Genomic DNA, 24,734 nt, shown 5'->3' with positions numbered 1-24,734 from the left:
AACCCAAACGTAACCCATTTATACCTACTCTCTGCTTCCTGTTAGCTAACCAACCTTCTAACCATGCTGATATGTTGCTCCTCCCACCCACCCCACCATCCTGAGCTCTTATTATGTGCAATAACCTTTGATGTGGCACCCTGGGGAATACCTTCTGGAAACCTAGATAAACAGGTTCCCCTATATTGACATTATTTCCTGAAAAAGACTCCATAAATTAGTCAATCCCAATTGACTCTCTGAACCATATTTTCAAACATTGTGTCAAAAACTAAAATCTCCTCTCCCCCTCTGGCTCTTTTACAATTAGCTTAAGAGAGACTCACTTTCAGTTAAAGAGCCTGTCAACCTCTTTCACCCACTTTCCCCAAAGTGAATGAATTTAAGCAGAAAAATACCACCAAAAATCAAATATTTTCAATGAAACAAGTTTATTCATGAAATAGAACATGGTTGTAAATAATATCGGAACATTACTTGCGGATCAAAGACAACCAGAGTAAAAGAGTAACCATGAAAGGATGTTCACAATATTCGGGACCCAAATGTTTCTCTTCGGTTCCTCTGTAGCTTGTTCCTCTGACTCCCCACTTTGAACACAGGAGCACAAAACCCTGGGTTCGAGACACCATCAGCCCTGATCATCCCCATCACCTGATTTCCCAGTCAGTCCTCCAGCAGCTTCCTGTCTATTAGTGTGACACCCATGGCAGATTCCCAACTGGGGCACAGGCCCCGTTCTTCTCAGCTAAATTCAGCCCTCAGCTCAGTTGCCTCGCTGTCATTGACACGATCAATAACGAGACAGAAAGGTGCCAGAGGCTTAAATAGGTAGACAGAACTTGTAGATTAGAATCTCTGTAAAGATCAGTAACTTCAAAACAAAAATCAAATCCCCAGTCAACAAATTAAAGGATCACATGACATGACTTAAGGTTTTATAACTTTTACTGGAACAAACAAACTAGAAGCAACATTAACTAAATATTATTTTTGTAGGAAACCTACACCATAAAAGTATCAGTCCAAAGTGATTCCTGAGGGTTCCGTTCTTTTCTTTTCCCAATCTGGCAGCCTTTAACTCCAGAACTGTCTTTCACAGTGAAAGATTGGCGAGCTACCAGAAAACCGAGACTAGCATAAATAGGTCATTATTTGGTTGGCAAGATGTAACGAGTGGTGTGTCACAGGGATCAGTGCTGGGGAGTCAATCTTTTACAATTTATATCAATGACTTGGATGATGGGTCTGAAGGTAATGATTGTTGAGTTTGCTGTTGATGCAGGCAAAAAGGAAAAGGGGGTGGTGTTGCACTGATAATAAGGGACGGCATCAGTACATTAATAAGGGAGGATCTCAGATCAGGAATACAAAATGTTAAATCTGTTTGGGTGGAGCTAAGGAACAGCATGGGATGGGTTTGGTGCCAGAGGCACAGTGCTGCCTACACACCCCAAGGAGGTTGTACAGTTTTTTACAGCACTGTTGGCCTGTCTGGACGGTGTTGCTCACGGAGGTTACTGCCTCTGCCACCTGTGCCCAGGTATGATGAATGGTGGCAGCTGGCAGCTTCCTTCCCGGGCCGCGGTACAGGGTTGCCCGCCTCTCCTCCATGGCGTCCAGCAGGGTCTCAAGCTCGGTGTCCGTAAAGCGGGGTGCCACTCTCCTCATTGCCATCTTGTTGGCTGGGATGGTGTGTGGGGAGTGAAGTGTGTTTATGCAGCTTGTCAGCCTCCCGAGTGTCAATCGTGAATCCGGCAAATCCGGCACCGTTTCTCATTGGAATGGATTGAGTTCCATGTGGTGCCGGTCCTGGCCCCTCAACAGTCGTTGAATTGGACCAGGTGCGGCATCAGTTTTGCTATCGTAGAACTCGCGAATCCTGTCCTAGCATCAACACTTAGTCTCAGGAATGGAAAATTTAGCCAAAGAAATCTCCCAAAATTAGAGATCCAAGGAACGAGGGAGAATGAGGAATAAAGGATCACTCAGAGGCTGCATTGGAGAAAGTAATGGGATTGAATATTGATAAGTCCGGGAGACCTGATATTCTACATCTCAGAGTGTTGAAAGAGGTTGCTATCGAGATCACAGATACATTGATGATCATCTTCCACAATTCTATAGATTCTGGAATGGTTCCTGCAGATTTAAGGTAGCAAATGTCACCCTATTGTTCAGGAAGGGAGGGAGAGAAAAAATGGTGAACTACAGACCTGTTAGCCTGACATCAGTATTGGGAAAATACCAGAATCTATTATAAAGCATGAGATAAATGGACACCTGGATAATAATAATTAACCTGGATTTATGATATGGAGATGCCACTTCTGCACTGTAAATTCTATGAAACTATGAAACCTGTTGGACTTTAACCTGGTGTTGTAAGACTTCTTAACATGGATTTAGGAATAGGTAATCATGTTTGACAAACTTTTGGGAGTTTTTGAGGATGTTATTAATAGAATTGATAAAGGGGAGTCCGTGGATGTGGCACACTTGGATTTTCAGAAGGTTTATGATAAACACCCCACAGGAGGTTAGTCAGCAAAATGAAAACACATGGGATGGGAGGTAATATACTGGCATGGATTGAGAATTGGCTAACAAGCAGAAATCAGAGGGGAGGAATAAATGGGTCATTCTCACCTTAGCAGTTGGGACGAGTGGGTTACTGCAAAGATCAGTACTTGAGCCCCAGCTGTTCATAGTTTATACAATGATTTGGATGTGGGGACTAAATGTAATATTTCCAAGTTCGTAGATGACACAAAACTGGGTGGGAATGTGTGTTGTCAGGAAGATGTAAAGTCTGGTATTGTCTCTTGGCATCCCTGTTGGCTTTGCAGAGGTCGTACCTAGATTTTTTTGCATAGGTCAGGATCGCTTCTCTTGAACTCCTCACACCTGGCCTTCAGCAGGGAGTGAATTTGCCGATTAAACCACTGTTTCTGGTTGGGTAACGTACGTACTACCTTCTTTGACACACAATCTTCTACACACTTACTGATGAAGTCTGTGATGGTGCTGGCATACTCGTTTAGGTTGGCTGCTGTGTTCTTGAATATGGACCAGTCACTGACTCCAAGCGGTCGAGTAGGAGCTCTTCTGTTACCTCAGACCAGCACTGCACGACCTTCTTAAACGGATTCGCCCGCTCAAGTTTCTGCTTGTATGCCGGGAGAAGGAGCACCGTCTTGTGGTCCGATTTTCCGAAGTGCAGTCAAGGGATGGATCATCAGGCGCCCTTGATGTTTGTGTAGCAGTGGTCAAGGATGTTGGGAGCCCCTGTCGGGACAGGAGATGAGTTGGTGGAATTTGGGCAGTACACTCTTGAGGTTAGCCTGGTTGTCCCCGGCCACGATGAACAAGGCCTCCGGGTATTCTGTTTCATTTTTATTTATAGTGGTTACAATTCATCAAGCGCCTTCTTCACTTCCGCCTGGGGTGGGATGTAGACCACCGTGATGATGGCAGAAGTGAACTCCATAGAAGGTAGTATGGACGGCACTTCACAGTCGGGTATTCCAGGCCGGGGAGCAGTAGTTTGCCAGGGTCGCCACGTCCTAGCAGCAGGAGGAGTTGATGAGAAGACAAATCCCTGCACCCACTCCAGGTTCAGTCCTGGATGTGATTAACAGCAGGAATAACATCAGTATCTAACCGTCATCGCTTGTGAACCCTTTGATGTCTCAGCATGTTGGATGACTCCCTGCCCACAGTTACAGCAGGTGAATGGCCTCTTTCCAGTGTGGACTCGCTGGTGTGTCAACAGGGCAGATGATTGACACAATCTCCTACCACAATCAGAGCAGGTGAATCAAGTGTGAACTTGCTGGTATCTCCGCAATGTGGATGATGTTTGAAATCTCTTTGCGCAGGGAGAGCAGCTGAACGGTCTCTCCTCAGTGTGAATGCACTGGTGTTCCATCAGTACCTGAGAGCTTTTAAACCCACTCCCACAGTCAGAGCATTTAAAGGGTCTCTCATTGGTGTGAGTGACATTGTGTTTCAGCAAGTGATGACTGAGTGAATCTTTTCCCAGTCTGAGAGGTGAACGGGCTCTCCCCGGTGTGAGCTTGCTCGTGTTTCATCAGGTTGGATGAGGTTCTAAAGCTCTTTGTGCAGTGTGGATGCGCTGGTGGGACATCAGTAGCTGGGAGCTTTTGAAACCCCTCCTGCAGTCAGAGCATTTAAAGGGCCTGCTCTTGGTGTGAGTGACATAGTGGCTCAGCAGGTTGGATAATTGAGTGAATCCCTTATCACACACAGAGCAGATGAACGGCTTCTCCCCGGTGTGAACTCGCTGGTGTGCCTGCAGGTTTGCTAACTGAGTGAATCCCTTATCACACATAGTGCAGGTGAATGGCCTCTCCCCGGTGTGAACTCGCTGATGTCTCTGCAGGTGGGCTAACCGAGTGAATCCCTTTTCACACTGAGAGCAGGTGAAAGGCCTCTCTCCCGTGTGAACTTGCTGGTGTCTCTGCAGGCTGGATAACTGAGTGAATTCCTTCCCACAGTCAGAGCAGGTGAAAGGCCTCTCCCCAGTGTGAACTCGTTCGTGTCTCCGCAAGTTGCCAATGTCAGTGAATCCCTTTTCACACTGAGAGCAGGGGAAAGGCCTCTCTCCAGTGTGACTGCGTTGATGCCTTTCCAGCTCGTGCGGGGCTATGAATCCCTTCCCACACATAGAGCAGGTGAACGGCCTCTCTCCAGTGTGACTGCGTTGATGCCTTTCCAGCCCGTACACGCCTTTGAACCCCTTCCCACAATTCTCACATTTCCATGGTTTCTCCATGGTCCGGGTGCTCTTGCGTCTCACCGCGTTGGACGATCTGTTGAAGCCTCGTCCACACACAGAACACCTATACAGTCTCTCCCTGCTGTGAATGGTGTAGTATTTTTTCAGGCTGTGTCAGTGGTTAAAGCTCTTTCCACAGTCAGTGCTCTGTAACAGTCTTACACGGGTGTCTGTGTGTGTCTCAGTGCTTTTCCAGACACACGGATGTTTAAAATCTCTTGAAGCAGACAGAATAGACAAACATTTCGCCTTCTAGATTCAAAGGTCGATGATATTCGGTTCCCAAGAATTGAGTGACTCAGTCAGTTCTTGACGTGATATTTAGTTTGAGATATCGGCCTCAAATTCCTCTCGTTCGAACTTCCTGTAAACAGATTTTACAATAGTAATCATTGTCAGTACAGGATAGAAACTCAGAACAGACAATTCTAGTTTATATCGAACATTCTTTCCTCTCTCTTTCCCTGAACTTCTCTCAATCTCAATCCCACACATTCTCCCTCCATTCTCACTCTGCTGTATCTAATATTCACCCTCCCAATTCTCCTGAGGGCACTGAATCAGGCTGATTGACAGATCCATGCTCACTGCTTCCTGTCCTGGACACAGAGGCTGCCAGACAGATATATGTCTCTGTTACTGGACGATAAATGTGTGTAATGTACAGACTGGATTCACTTCCTTCCCCTCCCAATTCTTATGAAGGTGCTGATTGATGCTGATCAACAAATCTAAACTCATTACAACCCGTACAAGAGTAGAGACTCTCCATCTAAGTATATTTACTGATTAGAGATGGGATGATTCGGAGGAAGAATTTTATTTAGTCATGGAGTGGTCATGGAGCAGGAACCCACTGCCCACAAGGGTTGTGGAAGTCGAGATGATCAATAATTCAAAATAAAATATGAAGAAAATAAACTTGCAGGGGAACAGCAGGGGCTGTTTAGCACAGGGCTAAATCGCTGGCTTTGAAAGCAGTCCAACAGCACGGTTCAATTCCCGTAACAGCCTCCCCGAACAGGCGCCGGAATGTGGTGACTAGGGACTTTTCACAGTAACTTCATTTGAAGCCTATTTGTGACAATAAGCGATTTTCATTTCATTTAGGGGCTGTTTAGCACAGGGCTAAATCGCTAGCTTTGAAAGCAGACCAAGGCAGGCCAGCAGCAAGGTTCAATTCCTGTAACAGCCTCCCCGAACAGGCGCCAGAATGTGGCGACTAGGGGCTTTTCACAGTAACTTCATTTGAAGCCTACTTGTGACAATAAGCGATTTTCATTTCATTTCATTTTTCAACAGGGATATTGAGGGGGAATGGGACTGACTGGATTACTGTACAGAGAGTCAGCATTGACTTGAGTTCCCAAATGGATTCTGTCAGTGCTGCAATGACTGTATGACTGGAAATATATAATGTAGGTACAGTATTATATTACAAAACTAGAACTAATAATACATGTATTTTATCACAGAACCATCAATAATAGATCTAATATATTCCATATAACACTAGATATATCTCTGTCTGATATAAAATGTTAAAAATTCATTTATGAGACGTGAGAGTCGCGGTTCAGCCAGCATTTATTGCCCATCCCTAATTGCCCTTCAGAAGGTGGTGATGAGTTGCCTTCTTGAACTGTTGCAGTCCTTGAGTTGTAGGTACATCCCCTGTGCTTCAGGGAAGGAGTTCCAGGATGTCGTCGCAGCAACAATGAAGGAAAGGCAATATATTTCCACGTCCGTCTGGTGAGTGACTTGGAGGTGAACCTCCAGGTGGTGGGGTACCCAGGTATCTGCTGCTCTTGTCCTTCTAGATAGTAGTGGTCGTGGGTTTGGAAGGTGTTGTCTGAGGAACCTTGGTGAGTTACTGCATTGCACATTGTAGATGGTATACACGGGTGCCACTGTTCTTCGGTGGTGGAGGGTTTGAATATTTGTGGAACGGGGAGCAGTCAAGCAGGCTGCTTTGTTCTGGATGGTGTAGAGCAGCATCTTGAGTGTTGTTGGAGCTACACTCAACCAGGCAAGTGGTAATTATCCTAATACACGCCAGACTTGTGCCTTGTATATGGTGGACAGGCTTTGGGGGTCAGGAGGTGCGTTACTCACTGTAATCTTTGGCCTGCCCTGGTGGCCACCATATTAATATGGCTAGTCCAGTTCAGTTTCTGATCAATAGTATCCCTCAGGATGTTGGTTGTGGAGGATTCAGCGATACTAATGCCACTGAATGTCAAGGGGCGGTGGTTAGATCCTCCTTTGTGGGAGATGGTCATTGCCTGACACTTGTGTAGCACAAATGTAACTTCCACTTATCAGCCCACATCTGGATACTGTCCAGGTCATGATGCATTTGGACATGGACTGCTTCATTATCTGAGGAGTCACGAATGGTGCTGAACATTGTGCAGTCATCCACAAACATCCCCACTTCTCACCTTATCATGAAAGGGAGGTTATTGATGAAGCAGCAAAAGATGGTTGGGCCAAGGAGTGCACCCTGAGGAACTCCTGGAGCTGAGATGATTGACCTCCAACCACCACAACCATCTTCCCTTGTGCCAGGTATGACTCCAACCAGCGGAAAGTTTTCCCCGATTCCCATTGACTGCAGTTTAGCGGGGGCTCCTTGATGCCATACTCGGTCAAACGCTGCCTTGATACCAAGGGCAGTCACTCTCACCTCAACTCTGGCATTCAGCTCTTTTGTCCATGTTTGAACCAAGGCTGTAATGAGGTCAGGTGCTGAGTGACCTTGGTTGGACCCAAACTGAGCGTCCACGAGCAAGTTTTGCTGAGTAAGTCACACTTGATAGCGCTGTTAATGAGTCCTTTCATCACTTTGCTGATGGTGGAGAGTATTCCGACAGGAAAGTAATTGGTTGGGTTTGATTTGTTCTGTTTACTGTTCCCTTTCATGTCAGCCATCTCCTGGGGAAACTAGCCCTTTAAATGTGAACATTAGGAAAGAGACTATCATTTTAGACAGACAAATAAATGTGTCAAGCTGAGGGTGCAAATGCTGTCAATGTCTTTCAGACAGAGAGAGACATGGGCCAACCTTTCCAGAGTCGGTACCCTCCCTGGGTTAATTTTCTTTCCCTTTCGTTGCTGCAAGTCACCAGTTGAAGGTCAGAATGAGACAATAAATGGAAAGAGGGAGAAAAGAAAGTGTTTTACTCACAGATGTTGGAGACAGGAGTCTGTGTGCAGCTCAAGCTCATTCAGAATTGGGGGAACAACAGCTTTGCTCGGCAGAAACCTCCATGTCCAGCTTCCGCATTGAGACAATGGGGGAGCTCTGATTGGTGGAAGAGCAGAGTCCTTCCGGTCCTCCACTCTTCCGATTGGTCAACACCTCAGCAGGAAGGTCAGCGGAAGTGATCTCACATGCACATGCGCAGATGCCCCTTCCCTCAGACATGCGCAGTCCCGGGTCAGGGATGGGGAGACCACTGACGGCCGGAACTGTCAGCCGGTTGCCTGGGAACCTTGTCTCGAGGATAAGTGGGGGATGGGGAACAATGGATGGGGCGGGGCTCCCGCGTCTGCGCGCTGGCAAGTGACGTCACCGCAGAGCGGACTCATTCCTATTGGTTGATTTAGAGGACGAGTTCGTTTGGGATGTCACAATGTGGAGGTTGGGCAATGAGTTTCAGACTAAAACTTCCTCCTCTGGGCAACATCTGGGAGCAAATCAATGCCTTTCATAAGATATAGGAGCAGAATGAGGCCATTTGGCCCATCGAGTATAACCCTTCAACCCGATTAAAAATCTGTCTAGCTCCTCCCTAAATTTACTCACTGTCCCAGCTCCACCGCACTCTGGGGTAGTGAATTGCACAGATTCACAGCCCTTTGGGAGAAGCAGCTTCTCCTCAACTCTTTAGAATTTGCTACCTCTTTTTTTAAATAATCTTCTTTGTCACAAGTAGGCTTACATTAACACTGCAATGAAGTTACTCTGAAAAGCCCCAACGCTCCACATTTTGGCTCCTGTTCGGGCACACAGGGAGAATTCAGAATGTCCAAATTATCTAACAGCCCGTCTTTCGGGGTTTGTGGGAGGAAACCGAAGCACCCGGTGGAATCATAGAACTTACAGTGCAGTCGGAGGGCATTCAGCCCATCGAGTCTGCACCAGCCCCTGGAAAGAGCACCCCAGCCCAGCCCACGCCTCCACCCCATCCCCGTAACCCAGTAAACCCACCTAACCTTTTTGGATACTAAGGGCAATTTATCATGGCCAATCTACCTTTTATCATGGCCAATCCATATAACCTGCACATCTTTGGACTGTGGGAGGAAACCAGAGCACCCGTACAAAACCTATAAAGACACGGGGAGAACATACAGACTCAACACAGCCAGTGACCCAAGCCGGAACCGAACCTGGGACCCTGGAGGTGTGAAGCAACTGTGCTCACCACTGTGCTACCATGCTGCCCATCTTAACCTAAGACTATTACCTCTCGTTCTAGAATGCCTGAAAGACGTGCTGTTAGGTGGATTGAACATTCTGAATTCTCCTTCTGTGGACCCTAACAGGCGCCAGAATGTGGCGACACGGGGAGTTTCACAGTCACTTCATTGCCGTGTGTTTTTTTTAATTTAAAGTACGCAATTCATTTTTTCCAATTCAGGGGCAATTTAGCATGACCAATCCACCTAGGCTGCACATCTTTGGGTTGTGGGGGCGAAACCCACGCAAAAACAGGGAGAATGTGCAAACTCCGCATGGACAGTGACCCAGATCCGGGATCGAACCTGGTACCTCGGCGCCATGAGGCGACAGTGCTAACCACTGCGCCACCGTGCTGCCCCATTGCGGTGTTAATGTAAGCCTACTTATGACAAAAATAAAGATTATTATTATTATTATTAAGTAGGAGTAGCCTCTCCAAGGCAGCCTTCAGGACGTGCGACAATGCAGAATCGCCAAGCAGAAACTTATAGCCAAGTTCCACACATGGGTACGGCCTTGACCGGGACCTTGGATTCATGTCACATTACATTCAGCCCCCCCCCCCCCCCAACCATCTGGCCTGGGCTTGCAAAATTCTGGCTTGAGACAATTTGCACCTCTTTAACCTGTGATTATCCCTCTCTCCAGTCACTCCGCCTGGACCTGTAAATACTTAATTACCTGCAAAGACTCGCATTCAAAAGTATTGTATCATTGACTTTCTCTATGTATATGTTTCTGGAACCCACCTCTTCATTCACCTGAGGAAGGAGCTGTGCTCCGAAAGCTAGTGATTTGAAACAAACCTGTTGGACTTTAACCTGTAAGACTGTGGGCTTGTCAGCTGTACAGTGAAACCAGGCATCCAACAGCCACAGAGTCCTCTAATATTGGACACTGGGTTATCCCTGTTCTGTAAAAAACAGACCTATCTGATACTGGGGGTGATATAGTTAACCTGACCCTTAATTCATTCAATTCCAAAAGTGAATAACATTGATTCAAGTATAGTGATTACTCTGTTAATCTGTCAACAAAGTGGTGTCAGTTCATGCAGATCGCAGTCTGAACTCAATTTCATTACTTATTTTTGTTACTGACTAGTATAGTGTCCAATCTAAAAGGACGGTAGCACAGTGGTTAGCACAGTTGCTTCTCAGCTCCAGGGTCCCAGGTTCAATTCCCGGCTTGGGTCACTCTCTGTGAGGAGTCTGCACTTTCTCCCCGTGTCTGCGTGGGTTTCCACCGGGTACTCCGGTTTCCTCCCACAGTCCAAAGATGTGCAGGTTAGGTGGATTGGTCATGATAAATTGCCCTTAGTGTCCAAAAAAGATTAGCTGGGGTTACGGGGGTAGGGTGGAGGGTGGAGGGCTTAAGTAGGGTGCTCTTTCCAAGAGCCGGTGTAGACTCGATGGGCCAAATGGCCTCCTTCTGCACTGTAAATTCTATGATTCCTCTATGACACAGCTCAGAATAGGGATGTTTGGTTTGTGTTTCCTGTCTGCAAAACCTCTCTGCTCATCGCCTGGGAAAGTTGATTACAAAGGACATCGCTGTAAGTAAAGGGTAGAAATCCAGAACTGACAATTCTAGTCATCAGAGAACATACTTTTCCCTCTCAAACTATAAATCACTGTTCCCCACACACTCCCTATTGATTATAGATCGAATACATCCTCCTATCACATTACCATGGGCACCTCACCAGTAGAGAGACAGGAAGGTGCTGGAGGATGGACTGGAAATAGGGCTCTACCAATCAGGGCACAAGGTATGGGACAATGTGTGTGTGTGTGTGTGGCCGGGGGGGGGGGGGGGGGCTTTGGTATCGTGACCCACAGGGTTCAGTTCTCATGTCCAAAGCAGGGAGTCATGGTACAGAGGAACCAAAGAGAAACAATTTGGATCCTGAACATTGTGAACATCCTTTACTCTGGTTGTCTTTGATCCTCAAGTCATTTGGTCTTTCTCACCTTGTTTGTTTCATTAATTAACATTTGTTATAAAAATGTTGATTTTTGAGACTTTTCATGATTAGATTGATGCACTTTCGGGAAAGTGGGTGAGAGGGGTTGACAGGCTCTTTTTAAAAATAAATTTAGAGTACCGAATTATGTTTTATCCAATTAAGGGGCAATTTAGCAGAGCCAATCCACCTACCCTGCACATCTTTGGGTTGTGGGGGTGAGACCCATGCAGACACGGGGAGAATGTGCAAACTCCACACAGACAGTGACCTGGGGCTGAGATCGAATCCGGGTCCTCAGCGCCATGAGGCAGCAGTGCTAACCACTGCATTACCATGCCGTCCCTGACAGACTCTTTTAACAGAAAGTGAGTCCCTCCAAGGTAATTGGTAAAGGAGCCTGAGGGACAGATGAGATTATATTTTTGACACAGCGATGTTAGACAATGGGCTTCCGGGAGTCAATACAGCCTTTATCCACCTTTCCCAAATTCGGGAATGATTCACAGTGATAACCCTTATTGGTGACAGCGGTTAGATTTTATTCAGTGGAAACAAGAGCTCACACATGCTAATGTCTGAGCAGTAGTGTGAAAGTGTACAAACTCAGCAATAGCATGATGGGAAAAATAGCCAACTTATGTAACCATGTATAAGAAAGCTGTGTCAGCTATTACCAAGATCAGACCCTGACAAACTAGACAAAGCTAAGAATCCACATAGTCGTATCATACAAGGCCAGAAGAGGGAAAATAGTGCCTGACCTTAGTAAAACCTGATAACAAAGTCACGATCTAGGAATGTCCTAATAACACAACCTCCTCATGACCGAGGACCATCTGCGTCAAGGCATCATGAGTGCAGAGGTGAAAGCAAAATAGGACCACGTCTTAAACCCTCTAAAGACAAAATACTGCGAATAAGCCAAGTCAGGGTCTTTCCATGACAACATGTTTGTTCAGAAGTTATGACTGTATTGATTCCTTACTACTGATTACATTTTTGAACAAGGTCTGTTTTTGTAAAATGATACAGCTTTTGTATAAATATTGAACGTTTTCTCCATGTCTTTGCGAGCTTGAGGAAGAATCAGCAGTTTTGCCTTAACTGCTCTCTCACTTCAAACTGTAGCCATACTGCATGCAGACTTTGGTCAATAAAGACTAAGTTATTTTTAAGAAAACAGAGTTGTAAAGTTGATTTCTCCACAGTCTCGAAGTAGGAAAGATTTCCAATTCAACATTGGCGCTGCGAGCCCTCACCAATACCCTGCGTGACTTCCGTGGGGGACCTAACAAGTGATCGAGCAGCGACCCGGAGAGCAGAGACGGACGGCGCAACAAGGTAAGCTTTAACCTTGGTCTCTCTCTCTCTCTCGGATCGGTGCTGTGACCCCTCGTCCCTGACGGAGAACGCTGACAGGTGACGGTGTTCGAATCTAAATTTGACTGTGAGTAAAGTTCTTAGGGTCTGGGACCCGGTTGTCGTTCGTAGCCTAAGGTCAGGGACCCCCTGCTCTTGTTTTTCCCCCCCCAGGACAGGGATACAGAGGCTTGGCTAGGGTCAGGGACCAGATTTTGATTTTTGACTTTTAAATTTGCAAGGCAGTTTTTCCCCATTTTTTTTCTCTTTTAATTTTTTTTCCACTCCTTAAAAGTCATGGGCCAGAGCCTGGACAAAACGGAGGACAATTCTCCCTTGCTTTTTATGTGCACTACGTTCCCTGATCAGAAGCGCAATTTACGTCTCTTGTCTTCAGCTTTAAATAAGAAATTCGGAACTGAAGTTTGGCCACTAGGTGGTACCTGGAATTTAGAAAACTGCACCGCTGCAGAGACAGCCATTTGGACTCGGAATGCCGGAGCCAAATGGAAGAAATTAATCACCAAATGGCAAAAAGAATCAGACAGATGACACAAACTGTCCTTATTAATGAGTTGGAGGGACAATGCCCGAAGGAGAGGGATTGCTGATTATATAGCCGGAGAAACCAAAGACTGGGAAACGTTGAAATTCGAATGTGGACTATGGGACAGGAAAGATCCTAAGAAACAAGGGGTGGATAATACTGCATCGGGTGATAAGCAGGAGGATCCTCCCACTACCTCTGGCATGCCATTGTTTCCCTATTCGGTTGATACAGAGGAGGAGGAGGAGGAGGAATTAAACCCCACGATGCCCCTATATCCGCCTCTTCCCACCTCCACGGTGCGGCAGCCCCGTTCTCACCCTCCCCCTTGTAACAACCTTGCTGCCGATAATCTCCCTGCTGCTATTTCTCCCGTTGCAACACGCACTCGCTCAAAAGCACCAACCCCCTTCCTCGATCAGCCCGTCACCTCTGTTAGTCAGGCTTTCCAAGAATTAACTATCCGCACAGCACCGGTAGAGGAGCCTTTTCCACCACCGCCTCCCCCTGCAAATTTTCCAATCCGACATCTCGTTAACCCTCGAGCGACTGATGATGACGACCAATTTATTGAGACATGGTAGACTTTTAAACCTCAGGAACTCTGTTTGATCATGGCTCACTGTCCGTCACATAAGACGGACCCAGAGGGCTTTACTGAATATCTGAGGAGAACTGCGACCGTGTATGGTTCTACCCCTAGGGATCAGTATTCCCTTATATTTTCGTCCCTTCCCCCAGATTTAGGTGAGAAATGGAAACGGGAATTAGGGGATCATGGGACCACATGGGATGCGTTTAAGACCAACACTCCATCAGATGAGGCGCAACTCACTTTAATGTTCCCAGCACTTAAGCGTGCTCTCTGTAAACCTGTAGATATCTCCAAAATTCTTGATTGTACACCCACTCCTAAGGAGGAGGGTCCTGAATTTTTTGACCGCTTTTGTGGAATTTACACTCTTTATTCTGGTGATGAGACTTTTAATGCGGGCTTGAAATCTCCCCAGTTCAACGCGCTGCTTATGCAGGTCGTGCCTGACCGCATAGCGACCAGTATTAAAACGAATAATATGGATTGGTCCGATAGCTCCAAATCCCACATGCGACGTGCTATCTCTTATTATTGGAGCAATGGCCGTGACCGCGAAGCTTTCAGAAGGGACCCTCCTACACCCAAAATAAAGTCGGAGTTTGTCCAGCGACCCCCTCGCAAGAACCCCCCACCATATGAACGTCACCATGGCCCTCCCCGGCCTTGTCCTCCAACCCGAGACAGTGTCAATTGCTTTAATTGCAGACGGACGGGTCACTACGCTAGGGATTGCCCTGCTCCACGCAGAGACAGGGCACCCCCTCCACGGCGGTATGCTCCCTTCACAGACTCCCACCCCTATTCCGCTCCAATTTCCCGGTTCTCTCTGGCGACCACTCTGAGGAACCCACAGCTACAATTCACATTGAGGGTATTCCCGTCCCCTTCCTCATTGATACAGGGCAACTGCTTCTACGTTGAATTTGACGTTAGTTAAACAATATTGTTTTCCTCTCTCAGACGATTATGTGGAACTTTCTGGTTTTATGGGTGAGGGGTCTATATACCAACTCACGAAACCCCTTCTGGTTCAATTTAATGACCGTAAATGTTGTATTCCCTTCACTGTCACGCGTACCCTCGGTGTTAATCTTGCTGGCCGTGATCTGTTATGTCCCTTACAAGTTGAGTTTGTTTGCCTTGATGACGGCGTCACGATCTCCACGGCTCCACAAGTCCAGCCTCGAAATTTACCCCTTTTTTTCACTCCCGAATGGTGGTCCGTTGATTTTGATCCCTCCAACTTTTCGCCTCCCTTGCATGTTCCTCATCCACACGTGACCCTTTGCTATGACCACACGGGGTGCTCGCCCGATTTGGAGACCGTATACCAGGACTCCCTCGGGTCCACTGTGGCGGTTACTTTCATCGCTCATGCTGACGGAAAAGAGGGCTCTGCATTTCTTGTTGAAGTGCCCCTCGTATTCTGGAATCAGTCTGGACTAGTGGCACCTCACGTTACCCTCACTGTCAATGCAGGCTACAGTGCCAGGTCACTGGGCTTTCTGGTTGCTACCCTCCAAGGAAAATGTGATCCTTTTTATACTGGATGATAGACCTTCCCTGAAGGCACGTTACAGTATTTTTCACAGCCCTTTTGTGTTGATGGTACATTGAACCACCATCGGACCAACCGTTCCCCGTCCCCAGAGATTCCTGCAGACTTATGGGCTGCGTCCAAACACGAAGTTGGTCTTACCAATGTGCCTCCAGTTCTCATTAAGGTTAAGTCCGGTGTGCCCCTGCCCTCCACTTCTCAGTACCCTATTCACCCTGACGCTGAGGAGGGAATCTCCAGCATGATACAGTCCTTCCTTCAACAGGGAATTTTGGTTCCGTGCCAATCGCCCTGTAACACCCCTATTCTTCCGGTTCCTAAGGTTGGGCGGCCGTCTGAATGGCGTTTGGTCCAGGACCTCCGCCGTATCAATCAGATCGTTGAACCCTTGCATCTCCTGGTCCCTAACCCGGCTACAACCCTCAGTAATATCCCGCCTGAGGCAGCTGTCTTTACCCTTGTGGAATTACAACATGCATTTTTTGCGATACCCCTTGCGGCTGAATCCCAGTATTTGTTTGCCTTCACATTCAAAGGGTACCAGTAAACTTGGACTAGGCTACCACAGGGTTTCATTCATTCACCGACACTCTTCTCACAGGCACTGCACTCCCAATTAGCTACTTTGACACCCCCAGGGGGATCTACTATTATACAGTATGTCGATGACTTACTCCTTGCTAGCCCTGACTTTGCTTCTAACGAGAGCGACTCCATTTGTCTGCTCACCCGTCTCCATTCCTGGGGATATGTAATACCACCTAATAAAGTACACAAAGGACAGAGGCAGGTTAAATTTCTGGGTGCTCTGATAAGCGCTACTGAACGTTCCCTTACGCAGGATCGTATTACTCCCATTTTGCAAACCACACTTCCTACCTCACCAAAGCAGATGAGAGCCTTTTTAGGTTTAGTGAACTTTTGCAAACAATGGATTCCGAATGTTACTGCTCATACCAAGGAGCTTACTCCTTATTCCTCCCAGAATTCACCCCTTAAGTTTGAACTACCCGATTTAGCACAGCAATCTTTTGTTACTCTCAAGAATGCGCTGGCTTCCGCCCCGGCTCTAGGAAGACCTCTTTATGACAGGCCCTTCCAGTTGTATGTTAATGTCCTGGACCTATGTGCCACGGGTGTCTTGACACAGGAACATGGTGACCATGGTTGCCTATTATTCTACTAAATTGGATCCGGTAGCTTGAGGTTTGCCCCCCTGCACTCAAATTCTCACTGCTGTACATGTGTTAGCTCAGACAGCCTCTAATTTGCGCATACCTCACACTCTGTTGTGGCTCTCCTTACATCTCAGCAGACCCAGCATCTGACACAGGCCCATTTGAGCCGATATGAGGTCTCACTATTACAGAACCCATATCTGTCTTTCCATTACTGTTCCACTTTAAATCCCGCAGCATTCCTCGAACATCCCCCTGACGTACTTGTTGATCCACCACATGATTGTTTGCTTAGGAATCATTTCCTTACCGCACCTCGTACCCGATTTAACTGACCACCCTCTTGATAACCCTGATCTCACTTTTTATGTTGATGGCAGTTCTTCTATTTCCCAAATGGGTGTCCCGCAATCGGGGTATGCCATTGTTACAGACACTGACATTCTGGAAGCAGCTGCTTTCCAGATTCCAGTCTCGGCGCAGAAAGCTGAGCTATTCGCCCTTACTAGAGCCTGTGTTCTGGCCAAAGACCAAAGTGCGAATGTGTACACAGACCCTAGGTACGCTTTTGGTGTCACCCACGATTTTGGCCGCCTCTGGCAGCAACGTGGGTTCCTTACCTCTGCAGGCTCTCCCATTCTAAATGCTCTTTGGGTTAAAAATCTCCTCGTTGCTATACAACTTCCTCGTCAATTGGCTATCATTAAATGTGCTGCGCACACTTCCGGGGACACTCCTGTGCAATTAGGAAATGCCCATGCGGATTCAGCCGCTAAGGCAGCGTCTGCATCAGCCCCTATGATTGTTCCCGCAGTGGGTACACAGGCTTTAAATCAGCTACCTATTCTAGCAGAAAAGGGCATGCCAGAGTTAGCTGAAATTCAAAGGTTACAGAGGGACGCCTCTGATTCTAAGCGCACACTATGGAAGTCAATGGGGTGTTCGCACTCGTTGACACAAAACCTCTGGCTTACCCCAGTAGGTCAAGTTTGTGTTCCAGATTCGTTATTGCCGATACTTATTGATTATTTGCATTCTTGTACACATCTTGGCAAGGAGGGAATGGTACAGCTACTTTTGAAAACTTGGTGGCACCCAGATCTGAATACAGCAGCACAAATGCGGCTGGATCGATGTCTTATTTGCATGAAAAATAATAAGGGTAAAGGCATTAAATGCCCTCCCGGAACAACCCCCTTGCCAGATGCCCCTTTTGCCTGCATACAGCTGGATTTTATTGAATTACCTAAAGTACAATGCTATAAATATTGTTTAGTGATCATTGATGTATTTAGTAAATGGATTGAAGCCTTCCCCACCACCAACTGTACTGCACATACGGTGGTAAAATTACTATTGACAGAAATTATTCCCCGATTTGGGATTCCCAGAATGCTGAGCTCAGACAATGGAACACATTTTGTGGCTCGAATCAATTCTGAATTATGCGAAGCACTCAAAATTAAACAACAACTGCACTGCGCGTATCATCCACAGGCAGCAGGAATTGTAGAGAGAGCAAATGGGACCTTAAAAGAAAAATTATCTAAATTGACCGAAGAAACTGGATTAAATTGGTTAAAGATATTGCCTTTGGCACTGTTTCACATGAGGGTTACTCCACATTCGCGGTCCGGACTGTCAGCTGCAGAGATAGTCTACGGTCGGCCAATGAGGACTCCCTGGTATGCCCATGAAGAACCCCTAGAGGGAGTAGACCTCCACGTTATGGGAGATAAAATGCTGAGTTATTTGAAGCAATTAACATTTTCTTTAAAGTTTCTCCACTCGCAGGTAAAACAGGCCCATCTCCCAGCAGCAGCCGGAACAAAGATCCCTCGATATCCAGTAGTCAAACCAGGAGACTACGTGCTGATAAAGAATTGGGACAGAGAGAAGTTAGGGCAACGCTGGAGCGGCCCTTTTCAAGTATTGCTGACTACACCGACTGCCGTTAAACTCGAAGGACGTTCGAGTTGGGTACACCTATCGGATTGTAAGAAGATTGGTTTCAGCCCCAACGAGGATGCAGAATGAGGATCTTCATTATCACATTTGGACTATTTGGGCTAATTGGTCTTAATGGCCATTCGACAGTAGGCGAACAAACTGACCAAGAGCTGCGTGCTAATAGCTTTCTATATATGTCATATATTTATGCTGACAGATTGAATGTAAGTAACTGTTGGGTTAGTACCCGTATCCCCATCCATTCCAAGGAGGGGCTACCTCTCCAATCACTCCCATTCCACTTAGCAGAAACAGTTGAGTGGGTACTGCGTCAAAACCGAACACAGGGGTTCGGTGGAGATATGAAAATTTGGAGATTGGCTGGCTATGGGATGACTAGATTTTTAGCCTGGTATCAACCTGGATATCCCCATGTTTCGAATCCCCCTGCCCTTACCATCCCATCGAGCACTGCGCAAGGATCCCGATGTTTTAGTAAATCAGGAGAAGGACCATCAATGGGGCAGAGTAGGTGTAATCTTACAACCGAATGGCAGGGACCGATACCAAACCCTCCAACAAGGGTATGTTTGTTCTTGATTGGTCCAGGGTGTGGAATAAAACATCAAATAGCTCATGGACGCATAATTCCCAGGTACCCTGGATGACAATGGCTGAGAATTTTATGGCCTATAACGAAGTGTAAGACAGCTGTGTCAGCTAAGTGCCAAGTTCAGACCCTGACAAACTAGACAAAGCTAAGAATCCACATAATCGTATCATACAAGGCCAGAAGAGGGAAAATAGTGCCTGACCTTAGTAAAACCTGATAACAAAGCCACGATCCAGGAATGTCCCAATAACACAACCTCCTCATGACCTAGGTCCATCTGCGTCAAGGCATCATGAGGGCAGAGGTGAAAAACAAAATAGGACCATGTCTTAAATCCTCTAAAGACAAAATACTGCAAATAAGCCGAGTCAGGGTCTTTCTATGACAACATGGTTGATCAGAAGTTATGACTGTATTGACATTTTTGAACAAGTTCTGTTTTTGTAAAATGATACAGCTTTTGTATAAATATTGAACGTTTTCTCCATGTCTTTGCGAGCTTGAGAAAGAATGAGCAGGTTTACCTTAACAGCTCTCTCTCTCTCTAACCTGTAGCCATCTGCATGCAGACTTTGGTCAATAAAGACGAAGTTAGTTTTATCGAAACCAAGGTGTAAAGTTGTTTTTTTCACAGTCTTGAAGGAGGAAAAATTTTAAAAGACGACAGTCAGCATGGATTTATGAAAGGGAAAATCATGCTTGACAAATCGACTGGAATTCAGCAAAATGAGGGAGATGTTGACGCGGAGCTGGGTTCGATTCCCGGTCAGGGAATGATGCTTTATTGTTGTCCAGCAAACCGTTCAATGAAGCTGAATCGCAGTTTCACAGAAAAGAGCTCTGCCAGAATCAGTTAAGTGAGATTTGTTGTTTCACATCAGAGCTTAAAAAGTCCAAGTGCAGCAGGTCGAGAACAAGTACAGATGCTGGAAGAGACGGAGAGATGTTGACGTCAGCCAAAATGTGGGTGGTAATGGGCCAGATGTTATTGCTCACCAGACACAAGTATCTCCCAGATTTGGGTGCAAATCTCGGGTGTGGCATCAGGAAAATTTCTCACTCAAATTATTCAGTGCATTGAGGTCTCAGGAGCTGAATACAACGAAAGAAGCATAAGTCATTTAGGGATTATGCAAATGCTGCGCGGAGGTTAAGTGAGCGGGGTATAATCTACCTGCATGTTTCTGAGCCTGTGCTCGGTGTATTGGGAGGTTTGCTCCTGGTTGGAGTGTCCACGGGATGGGCAGTAACCCGCTAATTGAAGCTGCAGTCCCCGCGTTCTGCTGGCAGCGGGTGAATGGAGAGTTTGGGTAAAATCCTGCTGCTTGTCCCTCTCACCCACTGTGGAGCCGGGGAAGAAAGAATCTCATTCAAAACTTGTGGAAGTATAAATGTCACAAGGCTGTGAGATGACGTTTGTTAATGTTTAACAACAAATCGGAACGTGGAAGCTTTGCCTCATAGTTACAGATGAGTAAGTTTCTTGCTTATGCTCAGTATGAAACAGGGGAGTTTGTGTATGTTAAGCAAACGTGAGTTTCACGTCAGAAAAAGATCAACAAAAATTCTAATATTGACCAAAACTTAATTGCGGAAAGGATTAACTGTCAATGTTTTGAAAAATTGAAATGAGTTATTTGGAATTACTAATGAATGTCCGCCGGATAAGTTTCACAGCAGCCACAGTGATAAGGTTGGTGGGTTTAGGAAATTGGAAGTTACACATGAGCAGCTTTTGGGACTATTTCACCTCACTGTCGATTTCATGTTCCAGCGAACAACAATCGGTGTTGTGATTGGCTGAAGATGTCACTTGTGTTCATTTTAAACATGTAATTTTGTATACTTCTAATGAAAACTCGGAAATCAAAATAAAAGGTGAGTGATATACTGTCAACCCAGGTTACATTTTTTGTCGTTCGTTTCCCTGGTGGTCTAGTGGTTAGGATTCGGCGCTTTCACCGCCGCGGCCCGGATTCGATTCCCGGTCAGGGAATGATTAATTATTGTTGTCCAGCAGAATGTTCAATGAAACTGAATCGCAGTTTCACAGAAAAGAGCTCTGCCAGAATCAGTTCAGTGACATTTGTTGTTTCACATCAGAGCTGAAAAAGTCACAAGTGCAGCAGGTGGAGAACAAAGACAGGGGCAGGAAGAAACGGACAGTGATTGGCTGCAAAGTGAGAGGGATTATGAAGCAAGCAAAAATTTGAGTGGTATTGGGCCAGATTTTGATGCTCACACAGACACAATAATCGCGCCCCCCCCCCCCCTGCGATCAGGGTCCGAATCTCGGGCGTGATGACAAGAAAACTTCGAACTCAAATTATTCAGTCCATTGAGGTCACAGGAGCTGAATACAACAGAAGAAGCTCAAAGGAAATGATACTCACTGAGGGATTGTGTAAATGCTGCTCGGAGGTTAAGTAGCGGGGTATAATCTACCTGCATGTTTCTGAGCCTGTGCTCGGTGTATTGGGAGCTTTGCTCCTGGTTACAGTGTCCCCGGGATGGGCAGTTAGCCGCTGATTGAAGCTGCAGTCCCCGCGTTCTGCTGGCAGCGGGTGAATGGAGAATTCGGGTAAAATCCTGCTGCTTGTCCCTCTCTCACCCACTGTGAAGCCGGGGAAGAGAGAAACACATTCCAAACTTGTAAAAGTGTAAATGTCACAAGGCTGTGAGATGACGTGTTTTGTTAATGTTTAACAACAAATCGGAACGAGGAAGCTTTACCTCATAATTACAGATGAGTAAGTTGTATTGTTTATGCCCAGTCTGAAACAGGGGAGTTTGTTTATGTTCAGCAAACGTGATAGTTTCACTTCAGAAAAAGATCAACATAAACTGGAAACTTCAAATTTTGATCAAAACTTAATTGCGACAAAAAATGTTTTTAACAATTGAAATGAGTTATTTCTATTTACTGATGAATGTCTGCCGGATGTTGCGTTGTAAGTTTCACAGGAGCCACAGTGATCAAGTTGGTGGATTTTGGAAATTGGAAGTTACACATGAGCAGCTTGTTGGGCTATTTCACCTCACTGTCGATTTCATGTTCCAGCGAACAACAATTGCTGTTGTGATTAGCTAAAGATGTCACTTCTGTTCACTCTAGATATGTAATTCTGTATATTTCTAATTAAAACTGGGAAATAAGAATGAAAGACGAATGCTATACTGTCAGGCGGATTAAAACCTTGTTTGTCAGTTTCCCTGGTGGTCTAGTGGTTAGGATTCGGCGCTTTCACCGCCGCGGCCCGGGTTCGATTCCCGGTCAGGGAATGATGAGTTATTGTTGCCCAGCAAAATGTTCAATGAAGCTGAATCGCAGTTTCACAATGCCAGAATCAGTTCAGTGACATTTGTTGTTTCACATCAGAGCTGAAAAAGTCACAAGTGCAGCAGGTGGAGAACAAAGACAGGGGCAGGAAGAAACGGTCAGTGATTGGCTGCAAAGTGAGATAGATTATGAAGCAAGCGAAAATTTGAGTGGTATTGGGCCAGATTTTGATGCTCACACAGACACAATAATCCCCCGCCCCCCCCACCCCCCACACACACACACGATCAGGGTCCGAATCTCGGGCGTGATGACAAGAAAACTTCGAACACAAATTATTCAGTCCATTGAGGTCACAGGATCTGAATACACCTAAAGAAGCTCAAAGGATGTTCCACTGACTGAGGGATTGTGTAAATGCTGCTCGGAGGTGAAGTGAGCGGGGTATAATCTACCTGCATGTTTCTGAGCCTGTGCTCGGTGTATTGGGAGCTTTGCTCCTGGTTACAGTGTCCCCGGGATGGGCAGTTAGCCGCTGATTGAAGCTGCAGTCCCCGCGTTCTGCTGGCAGCGGGTGAATGGAGAATTAGGGTAAAATCCTGCTGCTTGTCCCTCTCTCACCCACTGTGGAGCCGGGGAAGAGAGAAACACATTCCAAAAGTGTAAATGTCACAAGGCTGTGAGATGACGTGTTGTGTTAATGTTTAACAACATATCGGAACCAGGAAGCTTTGCCTCATAATTACAGATGAGTAAGTTTTAATGTTCCTGCCCTGTCTGAAACAGTGGAGTTTGTGTATGTTCAGCAAACGTGATAGTTTCACTTCAGAAAAAGATCAACATAAACTGGAAACTTCAAATTTTGATCAAAACTTAATTGCGACAAAAAATGTTTTTAACAATTGAAATGAGTTATTTCTATTTACTGAAGAATGTCTGCCGGATGTTGCGTTGTAAGTTTCACAGGAGCCACAGTGATCAAGTTGGTGGGTTTTGGAAATTGGAAGTTACACATGAGCAGCTTGTTGGGCTATTTCACCTCACTGTCAATTTCATGTTCCAGCGAACAACAATTGCTGTTGTGATTAGCTAAAGATGTCACTTCTGTTCATTCTAAATATGTAATTTTGTATATTTCTAATTAAACCTGGGAAATAAGAATGAAAGGCGAACGATATACTGTCAGACGGGTTAAAACCCTGTTTGTCAGTTTCCCTGGTTGTCTAGTGGTTAGGATTCGGCGCTCTCACCGCCGCGGCCCGGGTTCAATTCCCGGTCAGGGAATGATGCTTTATTGTTGTCCACCAAACTGTTCAACGAAGCTCAATCGCAGTTTCACAGAAAAGAGCTCTGCCAGAATCAGTTCAGTGATATTTGTCGTTTCACATCAGAGCTTAAAAAGTCACAAGTGCATCAGAGAACAAATACAGAGGCAGGAAGAAACGGTCAGTGATTGGCTGCAATGCAAGTGAGAGAGATGTTGACGCATCGCAAATCTGCGTGGTATTGGGCCAGATGTTATTGCTCTCACAGACAGAAATATCTCCCCGATCTCGGTGCAAATCTCCAACGTGACGACAAGAAAACTTCTCACTGAAATTATTCAGTCCATTGAGGTCACAGGATCTGAATACACCTAAAGAAGCTCAAAGGATGTTCCACTGACTGAGGGATTGTGTCAATGCTGCTCGGAGGTGAAGTTAGCGGGGTATAATCTACCTGCATGTTTCTGAGCCTGTGCTCGGTGTATTGGGAGCTTTGCTCCTGGTGACAATGTCCCCGGGATGGGCAGTTAGCCGCTGGTTGAAGCTGCAGTCCCCGCGTTCTGCTGGCAGCGGGTGAATGGAGAATTAGGGTAAAATCCTGCTGCTTGTCCCTCTCTCACCCACTGTGGAGCCGGGGAAGAGAGAAACACATTCCAAAAGTGTAAATGTCACAAGGCTGTGAGATGACGTGTTGTGTTAATGTTTAACAACAAATCGGAACGAGGAAGCTTTACCTCATAATTACAGATGAGTAAGTTTTAATGTTCCTGCCCTGTCTGAAACAGTGGAGTTTGTGTATGTTCAGCAAACGTGATAGTTTCACTTCAGAAAAAGATCAACATAAACTGGAAACTTCAAATTTTGATCAAAACTTAATTGCGACAAAAAATGTTTTTAACAACTGAAATGAGTTATTTCTATTTACTGGTGAATGTCTGCCGGATGTTGCGTTGTAAGTTTCACAGGAGCCACAGTGATCAAGTTGGTGGGTTTTGGAAATTGGAAGTTACACATGAGCAGCTTGTTGGGCTATTTCACCTCACTGTCGATTTCATGTTCCAGCGAACAACAATTGCTGTTGTGATTAGCTAAAGATGTCACTTCTGTTCATTCTAAATATGTAATTTTGTATATTTCTAATTAAACCT

At 45.9% G+C, this 24,734-nt stretch overlaps 2 long non-coding RNA genes and 3 other non-coding genes across 5 annotated transcripts; 4 read left to right on the top strand and 1 right to left on the bottom strand.

The window, feature by feature from the left end:
• Positions 1-414: 414 nt before the first annotated feature.
• LOC140420485 (uncharacterized) lies at positions 415-8,094 on the bottom strand. The gene is made up of 2 exons (XR_011946402.1): positions 7,992-8,094; positions 415-5,165 (listed from the first exon to the last, which is right to left on the bottom strand). It is a non-coding gene; the product is annotated as an uncharacterized lncRNA (long non-coding RNA).
• Positions 8,095-12,551: 4,457 nt separating this feature from the next.
• Positions 12,552-19,647, top strand: LOC140420487 (uncharacterized). The gene is made up of 2 exons (XR_011946404.1): positions 12,552-12,582; positions 18,258-19,647. It is a non-coding gene; the product is annotated as an uncharacterized lncRNA (long non-coding RNA).
• A 1,318-nt stretch (positions 19,648-20,965) lies between these two features.
• trnae-uuc (transfer RNA glutamic acid (anticodon UUC)) lies at positions 20,966-21,037 on the top strand. The gene has a single exon. It is a non-coding gene; the product is annotated as a tRNA-Glu (tRNA).
• A 1,214-nt stretch (positions 21,038-22,251) lies between these two features.
• Positions 22,252-22,323, top strand: trnae-uuc (transfer RNA glutamic acid (anticodon UUC)). The gene has a single exon. It is a non-coding gene; the product is annotated as a tRNA-Glu (tRNA).
• A 1,210-nt stretch (positions 22,324-23,533) lies between these two features.
• On the top strand, positions 23,534-23,605 carry trnae-cuc (transfer RNA glutamic acid (anticodon CUC)). Its single transcript has one exon. It is a non-coding gene; the product is annotated as a tRNA-Glu (tRNA).
• Positions 23,606-24,734: the final 1,129 nt, after the last annotated feature.

The sequence above is a fragment of the Scyliorhinus torazame genome, chromosome 5 (genome assembly GCF_047496885.1).
Source record: "Scyliorhinus torazame isolate Kashiwa2021f chromosome 5, sScyTor2.1, whole genome shotgun sequence".
Classification (NCBI taxonomy): domain Eukaryota; kingdom Metazoa; phylum Chordata; class Chondrichthyes; order Carcharhiniformes; family Scyliorhinidae; genus Scyliorhinus; species Scyliorhinus torazame.
The sequence above is the reverse complement of the archived record's forward strand: the minus strand, read 5'-3'. Positions and strand labels throughout refer to the sequence as shown.